This window comes from Coregonus clupeaformis, unplaced genomic scaffold, assembly GCF_020615455.1.
Source record: "Coregonus clupeaformis isolate EN_2021a unplaced genomic scaffold, ASM2061545v1 scaf0067, whole genome shotgun sequence".
Lineage (NCBI taxonomy): Eukaryota > Metazoa > Chordata > Actinopteri > Salmoniformes > Salmonidae > Coregonus > Coregonus clupeaformis.
In genome coordinates, this window is record NW_025533522.1 from 90,278 (window position 1) to 99,832 (window position 9,555).

Genomic DNA, 9,555 nt, shown 5'->3' on the forward strand with positions numbered 1-9,555 from the left:
ACGACTCATTATGGGAATGATCAGGACAGGACGCATCCCCTTGTAAGATATTTGTTGATGGGATTTAGAGTGAGTGGATTTCCTGGATCCCATTCCCTGATGAGAAATAAAAGAGAACCACACCTTGATTATTACTACAGGGGCCCATGATGATTACAGATGGAGGAAGAAAAAAGCTGAGAACCAAAAGCTTTGAGCAAAATTGAGAAATAACATTTACACACCTTTGTACAGTTGGCAACACCGATTAACAGCACATTGCAGCTCTCTGGAACTTAACAAAAACAATTTGTAGATCTTTTATGTTTACTGGACTCCCAATTACATATAGCTCATAAGTCTTCCCAAGTACCCCCTGTTGGATAGGCCAGGTACATCCATCGCCAGCCTCTCGATCTCCTTACCAGGCGCTTCCCTCCCATGTCCAGCTGTCTTGCTCCTGGACACGCTGTGGTCCTTTTACGGTGGGTTTTTCTGTCACGATCGCCTGAAGAAGCGGACCAACACGCAGCGTCGAGTGATACATGATGACTTTATTTAATAAAGCAACCACGAAAAAACAACAAATGACGATAGTGAAGTCCTCTGCAACACTGACAGAAACAGGAACAAAACCCACAAACACACAGTGAAACCCACAGTATAATATGGTTCCCCAATCAGAGATAACGAGCCGACAGCTGACACTCGTTACCCCGATTGGGAGTCATTGACAAAACCTAGAAATAAACCCGACAGAAAAAGCAAACATAGAAATACACCCAACAGAAAATGAACAACCCTGGCTCAATAATCAAAGTCCGGAGCCAGAGTGTCACAATCCAGACAGATACAGCATAGGAACTGCTATTCATACAGGAGACTTCTGGATGTGCACCAGCTAGGAAGAACAAATCAACTATTTGATACAGTTGTTTTGTCTACAACCCCTAGATTCAAAACAGTCCTAATCTGGAAGGCAAGATGATTTTGAGATCTACAGTTGTTGGGTTTTTAATAAAGTGTCCTGGGTATGCATTGCTTTAATCACTGTACTGTAATCACACTCACTGATTACACACTGTAATCATTGAACAGTATATTGACTGCTTGTGTTGATGCATCAGTAGATCATTCTTTTCACACATTTGTAGGGGTTTCGATGAACAAGAATGTGGTCAACAGAAATATAAACAAAAAAGATACAGCTAAAATAGTTTCATTTGAAGTTCATTTTCAAATCTACTGTGTGGATTAGTGGAACTCTCCCTCCTCTCTTCCTCTCTATTCTCTATCTCTCTCCGCCTTCCTCTCTCTCTATTTACCTGTGTGTATAATCTGTTATTTCATTTCAGTTGGATGTCCACAGGAAGTGAATAGTCAGTGGAGTTATGTGAAGTGAGTTGAGTTGAAGAGTGGGTATGATTTACGCAACCTCCAAAGACTACAATGGCACAGATTATTCTTGCAAACGGCCAAATGCGCCCTGTTACATTGTTTGAAAACAGGTTCTGCCACATTGTTCTAAGTGAAAACTTTCTTATACAGTGCCTTCAGAAAGTATGCAACCCCCTTGACTGATTAAATTACTAATTTGTGTCACTAATCTATACACAATATCCCATAACGTCAAAGAGAATGTTTTTCAAAACGCTTTCAAATTAATAAAAAATGAAAAGCTGAAATGTCTTGACCCAATACTGTCAACTATTTTACGTAAGCTACTAGTCTATTTACTGTGTTGGCAGGATGTTTTCATCTTTAGCATTCATTTATGCTGTGTCTGTAAAATGCCAACTTTTGTGTGAAAACTGGAGCGCGCACATTTTGGGGTATATTTTGTACTTACACATGGTTTATAAATGAGGCCCCAAAAAGTCTCACAGCTGTAATTGCTGCCAAAGGTCTTTCTAACATGTATTGAACAATTTTAGACTTTTTCTTCCACTTTGACATTACAGAGTATTTTGTGACAAAAAAATGACAATTCAATCCATTTTAATTCCACTTTGTAACGCAACAAAATGTGGGGTTGAAAACTTTCCAAAGGCACTGTACATTGTTCACTGGTTATTTGGACGAATCACAATTCACCTACACCAGACTTGATTTTCGGAAGGGGAGGGGCATTTGGCCCATAGACTTGCCTGAAACTTGCGGAGAGAGCGGGGTGGAGCTACTGAGGTTCCAGCATATGTGCTAGTTTCGTATCTCATACCTCTGCCCCCAGAAACTAATTGAGTAGATTTACGGAGATGTTGGTTCTGGGTTGCTGAGATGAATTGGGATTGATTTCACCATTACATAAATTATGTCTGACAGCTTAATCCTTTGGAGTTTGGGCTGGATTTACTGAAGGTATACTTTCCCCCAATTTACATTCACTAAACGTAATTACCCCACTTACAGTACCATCAGAAAGTATTCATAGCCCTTGACCTATTCCACATTTTGTTGTGTTACAACCTGAATTCAAAATGTATTAAATCTTTTTTTTTTCTCTCACCCATCTACACACAATACCCCATAATGACAAAGTGAAATGTTTTTTATATATATTTTTATGAAATGCAGAAATATCTTATTTACATAAGTATTCACTCAAGGTTGCTGGTTTGAATCCCTGAGCTGACTAGGTGAAGGATCTGTCGATGTGCCCTTGAGCTAGGCATTTAACTCTAGTTGCTCTGGATAAGAGCGTCTGCTAAATTATGTAACCCCTGAGTCAAAACATTTACATAATTTAGCAGATGCTCTTATCCAGAGTAACTAGAGTTAAATGCCTAGCTCAAGGGCACATCAACAGATTTTTCACCTAGTCAGTTCAGGGATTCAAACCAGCAACCTTGCGGTTACTAGGTCCAACACAATTAACCTCTAGGCTACCTCCACCCCAATACTTTGTAGAAGCACCTTGGGTGGGGATTACAGCTTTGAGCCGTCTTGGGTATGTCTGTATCAGCTTTGAACATCTGGATTTGGGGATTTTCTCCTATTCTTCCTTGCAAATCTTCTCAAGCTCTGTTAAGTTAGATGAGGAGCGGCGGTGAACAGCAATATTTAAGTCTTTCCACAGATTTTCAATGGAATTCAAGTCTGGGCTTTGGCTGGGTCACTCAAGGACTTTCACATTCCAGCGTTGCTTTGGCTGTATGCTTGGGGTCATTGTCCTGTTGGAACGTAAATCTTTGCCCCAGTCTAAGGTCATTTGCACTCTGAAGCACGTTCTCATCAAGGATTTTCCTGTATTCGGCTCCATTCATTGTTCCATCTATCCTTACCAGTCTCCCAGTCCCTGCCACTGAAAAGCATCCCCATAGCATGATGCTGCCACCACTATGCTTTATGGTAGGGATGGAGTTAGACGGGTGATGAGCTGTGCCGAGTTTTGTCCAGACATAGCGCTTTGCATTCAGACCAAACAACCACATAATATTTTGCCTTATGCTCTCAAAGTCTTTCACGTGCCTTTTTTACAAACTTCAGGTGTGCTGTCATGTGTCTATTTCTCAGGAGTGGCTTCCGTCCGGCCACTCTCCCATAAAGCCCAGATTGTTGAAGTGTTGTAGAGACTGATGTCCTTCTGGCAGGTTCTCCCATCTTAGCCAAGGAACTCTGTAGTTCTGTCAGAGTGGTAATTGGGTTCTTGGTCACCTCCCTGACCAAGGTCCTTCTTGCCCGGTTGCTCAGTTTGGTCGGACGGACTGCTCTAGGCAGAGTCTGGGTAGTTCCATATTCTTTCATTTTCCTAATGATGGAGACCACTGTGCTCTTGGAAACTTTCAATACCCTTCCCCAGATCTATGCCTCATCACAATTCTATCTCAGAGATCTACGGACAGTTCCTTGGACTTCATAACATAGTTTCTGCTCTGAAGTGCACTGTCAACTTTGGGACAGGTGTGTTTCTTTAAAAATCATGTCCAAACAACTGAATTGGCCACAGGTGGACTCCAATCAAGTGGCCCTGTGTAGCTCAGTTGGTAGAGCATGGCACTTGCAATGCCAGGGTTGTGGGTTCAATTCCCATGGGGGCCAGTATGAAAAATGTATGCACTCACTAACTGTGAGTCGCTCTGGATAAGAGCGTCTGCTAAATGACTAAAATGTAGTGACGTCTCAAGGATGATCAAAGGAAATTGGATGCACCTGAGCTCAATTTGGAGTGTCAAAGCAAAGGGGTGTGAATACTAAATGTAATGTTCAATACATTTGCAAAACAATTATACTTTATTTTTTTCACTTTGTCATTATGGGGTATTGTGTGTAGACGGGTGAGAGAAAAACATATTTAATCAATTTTGAATTCAGACTGTAAACATAACAAAATGTGGAATAGGTCAACGGGTATGAATACTTTTCTGAAGGCACTGTAAGTCAAGTTACAGTGGACTCTAAAAATGTAATGACTCTAGATTGTTGTGATAGTGTGCAGATATATCCAGGGCATAAGAGTGTATTTTAATTTACAGTGCTGAACTGTAATGTGCTTATCCCATGGGTACATATTAAATAATCTATTTTATCTATCAATATTAATATTTTTCTATTTACTTTATATCAAGTTTTCAAGAGGGTTCATATTGTGATCTTGCTCATATTGGAGTCGTGTACGGAACAAACCGGACATTTCCCATCATATAAACTTGCACATTGTTGAACGAAATCAGAGATTGGGTCCAGTTGTGGTTTGGAAATACACATATTATCCCTCCTTGAATCAATTCCCAATTTTTTCCCCAAAACAATCTCATTATATTATTTATTATGGTATAATATGTTCTCTATTTGACTCCAGTACATACTGTAGCCTGTCACAGTTGAAGCCAGCTGTCAGAGTCTAGCTGTGTCTCAGGATACCAAGGGGCCATATGTTCAGGTCAAGATTGCAGCAGTGTGTGTCGGATCAGGGCTGGAGCCAGCATCAGGCCCGAACAGTCCCTCTGTGTTCAGTCTGCGTAGAAGAAAGGCTCATTCACTGAGTTGCACAAACACACACACACACACACATACAAGCGCACAGTTAACAGTTGGAAGGAATGCAGAGGGGCTGGAGATGGCACTGGTGCTGTTGTGTTTGTAGGATAAATAGTGTCAGTTGCCCTGTGGTCCACTGTACACAAACAGTCTGTGCATGCATGTGTGCGTGTGAACCCCATACAGCTGTTCCTGGCTCACTGTAAACAAGCCTGTATGGACGCGTGTTTTTGAACCATGCAATTACCTTTTACGCAACCTCAGCTTCCTGACCGGGAGACGGTCTAATTTACTGGTGCTTGGTGATGACAGAAGAAGTGCAGCATTAGAAGGTGTCACAAAACTTTAAAATGGCTTCTTTTCGTCCTCTATTTACGTTCAATATTAGTCCCAATCAGTGCGGGTCGCTATTGCTTGATGAAGCTTCTGAGACACCAGTCTCTGTGTTTCATTGTGGGAAACTGTGCTGTTATGTGGTGACCCCACTTACACCCATCTCAAAATAATCCAAATCAATGAATAAACTAATAACATTAACGAGTAAAAATAACATGGCTATATACAGGGTATAACAGTACAGAGTCAATGTGCAGGGGTACAAGGTAATTGAGGTAGCTATGTACATATACAGTGCCTTCGGAAAGTATCCATATTTTGTTACGTTACAGCCTTATTCTAAAATTGATTAAATAAATAAAAAATCCTCAGCAATCTACACAAAAAAAACCAGAATGACAAAGCGAAAACAGGTTTTTAGAAATTGTTGCTAATTTATTAAAAAGAAAAAACAGAAATACATTATTTACATAAGTATTCAGACCCTTTGCTATGAGAGTCGATACTGAGCGCAGGTGCATCCTGTTTTCATTGATCATCCATGAGATGTTTCTACAACTTGATTGTAGTCCACCTGTGGTAAATTAAATTGATTGGACATGATTTGGAAAGGCACACACCTGTCTATATAAGGTCCCACAGTTGACAGTGCATGTCAGAGCAAAGACCAAGCCATGAGGTCAAAGGAATTGTCTGTAGAGCTCTGAGACAGGATTGTGTCGAGGCACAGATCTGGGTGAAGGGCACCAAAATAATTATGTAGCATTGAAGGTCCCCAAGAACACAGTTTGGAACCACCAAGACTCTTCCTAGAGCTGGCCGACCGGCCAAACTGAGCAATCGGGGAGAAGGGCCTTGGTCAGGGAGGTGACCAAGAACCCGATGGTCATGCTGACAGAGCTCTAGAGTTCCTCTGTGGAGATGGGAGAACATTCCAGAAGGACAACCATCTCTGCAGCACTCACCAATCAGGCCTTTATGGTAGAGTGACCAGACGGAAGCCACTCCTCAGTAAAACGCACATGACAGCCCGCTTGGAGTTTGCCAAAAGGCACCTAAAGACTCTCAGACCATGAGAAACAAGATTCTCTGGTCTGATGAAACCAAGATTGAACTCTTTGGCCTGAATGCCAAGCTTCACTTCTGGAGGAAACCTGGCACCATCCCTACGGTGAAGCATGGTGGTGGCAGTATCATGCTGTGGGGATGTTCTTCAGCAGCAGGGACTGGGAGACTAGTCAGGATCGAGGAAAAGATGAACGGAGCAAAGTACAGAGAGATCCTTGATGAAAACCTGCTCCAGAGCACTCAGAACCTCAGACTGGGGCGAAGGTTCAACTTCCAACAGGACAACGACCCTAAACACACAGCCAAGACAACGCAGTTGGGGCTTTGGGACAAGTCTCTGAATGTCCTTGAGTGGCCCAGCCAGAGCCCGGACTTGAACCCGATCGAACATCTCCTTTAGAGACCTGAAAATAGCTGTGCAGCAATGCTCCCCATCCAACCTGACAGAGCTTGAGAGGATCTGCAGGGAAGAATGGGAGAAACTCCCCAAATACAGGTGTGCCAAGCTTGTAGCGTCATACCCAAGAAGACTCAAGGCTGTAATCACTACCAAAGGTGCTTCAAGAAAGTACTGAGTAAAGGGTCTGAATACTTATGTAAATATTATATTTCAGTTTTTTATTTGTAATAAATTATCAAACATTTCTAAAATCCTGTTTTTGTTGTTGTCATTATAGGGTATTGTTTGTAGATTGATTAGGGGAAAAGCGATTTAATCAATTTCAGAATAAGGCTGTAACCTAACAAAATGTGGAAAAAGTCAAGAGGTCTGAAGACTTTCCGAAGGCACTGTAGGTAGGGGTAAAGTGACTAGGCAACAGGATAGATTATAGACAGTAGCAGCAGCATATGTGATGAGCGTGAAAGTGTGTGTGTGTGTGTGTGTGTGTGTGTGTGTGTGTGTGTGTGTGTGTGTGTGTGTGCTTGTTATGTGTGTGTGGGTGTATGTAGTGTGTGTGTGTTGGGTTGTGAATGTAAGCTTGTGCGAGTGTGTGGGCAGAGTCCAGTGTTTGTGCATAGAGTCAGTGCAAGAGAGTTAGTGCAAAAAAGGGTCAATGCAGGTAGTGTGGGTAGCCATTTGATTAGCTATTTAGCAGTCTTGTTTAGCAGTCTTATGGCTTGGGGGTAGAAGCTGTTCAGGGTTTCCTCGTAATGTTTCCTCATCATGGGTTGTGTGTTATGTGTTAATAACATTAAGACTATGTTACCCATGAGGCAGGTAGCCTAGTGGTTAAGAGCATTAGGCCAGGAACCAAAGTTTTGCTGGTTGGAATCCCAGAGCCGACTATGTGAAAAATCTAACAATGTGCCCTTAAGCAAGGCAATGCACCACCCAAGCAGCTACGACCGGAAAGTTTCCGTAGCAGGTTAGGAGAGCACTAACCCTTTTCCTAACCATAACCTAATTCTCCTAACCTGCTACGTTTATTCTCCTAACCTGCTGCATAAGTTCTCCTAACCCTCTATGAAAAATTCACTTCTGGTCGGAGCTGTATCGAAGTGGCGTGAAAATAGTGTTTCTCGGTTGTTGGGAGTATGTATTTCATGGCTACACACTGTACTATTGCTAGCTGAAGAATCTTGTTATTCAAAGTAGTTAAACCTACGCCCCGGTTTGTCATTGATGAGGAACCAATATAACATGGTGTCAGATTGGTAGTCGCTATGAATAGACAGAGAAAATAAAGGATTATACACACTGGGCACAAACTGGTTGAATCAACATTGTTTCAACGTCATTTGTCAATGTATTGTGACATGGAATTCATGTGGAAAATACATGGATTTGAAAAAAGTGAAATTAGGGTGAAATCTAACCACAGGATTGTGTTACCAAGGTAACCAAATTCCAACATAGACAAACCTTGTATAAAAAATATTGAATTTGTACCTTTAAAACAACGTCAGATCTTCAAAGTTCTATCCAGATAAAAAACAATAGGCTGGGCAGCACCTCCTACTGGAGAATTGATCTATCTACAGCTACCCTTTGGTCTCCCATCCAGCGTTTTAAACAAACTCTGCTATGATACTGTTTTTGTCACTGACTATTACCAATGTGTTATCTTGAGAATGATTGTGGAGAGATCTCCACTTAAAAACTAAAGAGATTCCCTGTTGCTATCGAGGTCATTCCAAATGGTACATTTAACAGAGCAAATTAAATGTGACCATACTTGATCGCTTATATATAATCAATGATGCTATTTAGGCTTATATAGCATTTGCAAAGACATCAACAGCTATTGTTTCAATTCAACCCAGAATTTAACTAAAAATAGTCAATAATAGAGATGGAGACGTGAATCCAACATATGAATGATTCATTTGTAGACAAACTGGAATTAAAGCCAAACTAAGTCAGTGGCACAGATGGAACTATCCAACACCAGATACAGTACATCTCCTTTTAGGGGAATTTCAGATTGTTCCGACATACTGTATGCAGCATTTACCGTGAATGCAGTCTCCGCTAAAGCGGGAACGTTGCCTTTAAATTTCAATCACGCTGTAACGCTGAACTTCTGCGATACGGATTGAATAGAGCCATAAATGTTCATATTTAGTTGCGTTGTCAACCAAATATAATTCAATATTACTTTTGTAATACAGTAAATAGCCTAAAGTTAAGGCTATCTTACAAACAAATATAGCATTCAACCTTAAAATGAGTAACACATCCATGGCCGCAGATTACTGTAACTATACATTTCTTCTTATGTAGTCATGCATAGGTCGTCACAGGTCAGTGGTCTTCACAATTGGTGTAATAATCGAATGGCATTGATCACTTGCAACGTGTACTTTTAATATAATCTCAGCTGCAATCCAAGTAATTTGATTCTGCTATTAGATTAAGCACAGCGATAATACAATCAGTTGTATAACTAAACAAAATATCTGACATTGTATCCCCATTTTAACTTTTCTGTGCTTTCAAATGGTTGAAAACACAGTGATAGACATTTGGGTGAAAAACAAAATCAGACATTGTTTTTCCATTGGAATTTGGTCGGGCTTTTAGATGTTTGAAAGCATAGTGAAATTCAACTAACTTTTCGCTGTCTTTTTGAGTGTGTGAATATAGCTTGTCATTTCATTGATCAACATCCCAACCAAATATTACCCAATTATCCACATTGAAATGACGTGGTGTGCCCAGTGGTTATGTAGTTAAATCCGATTCAAAAGTCG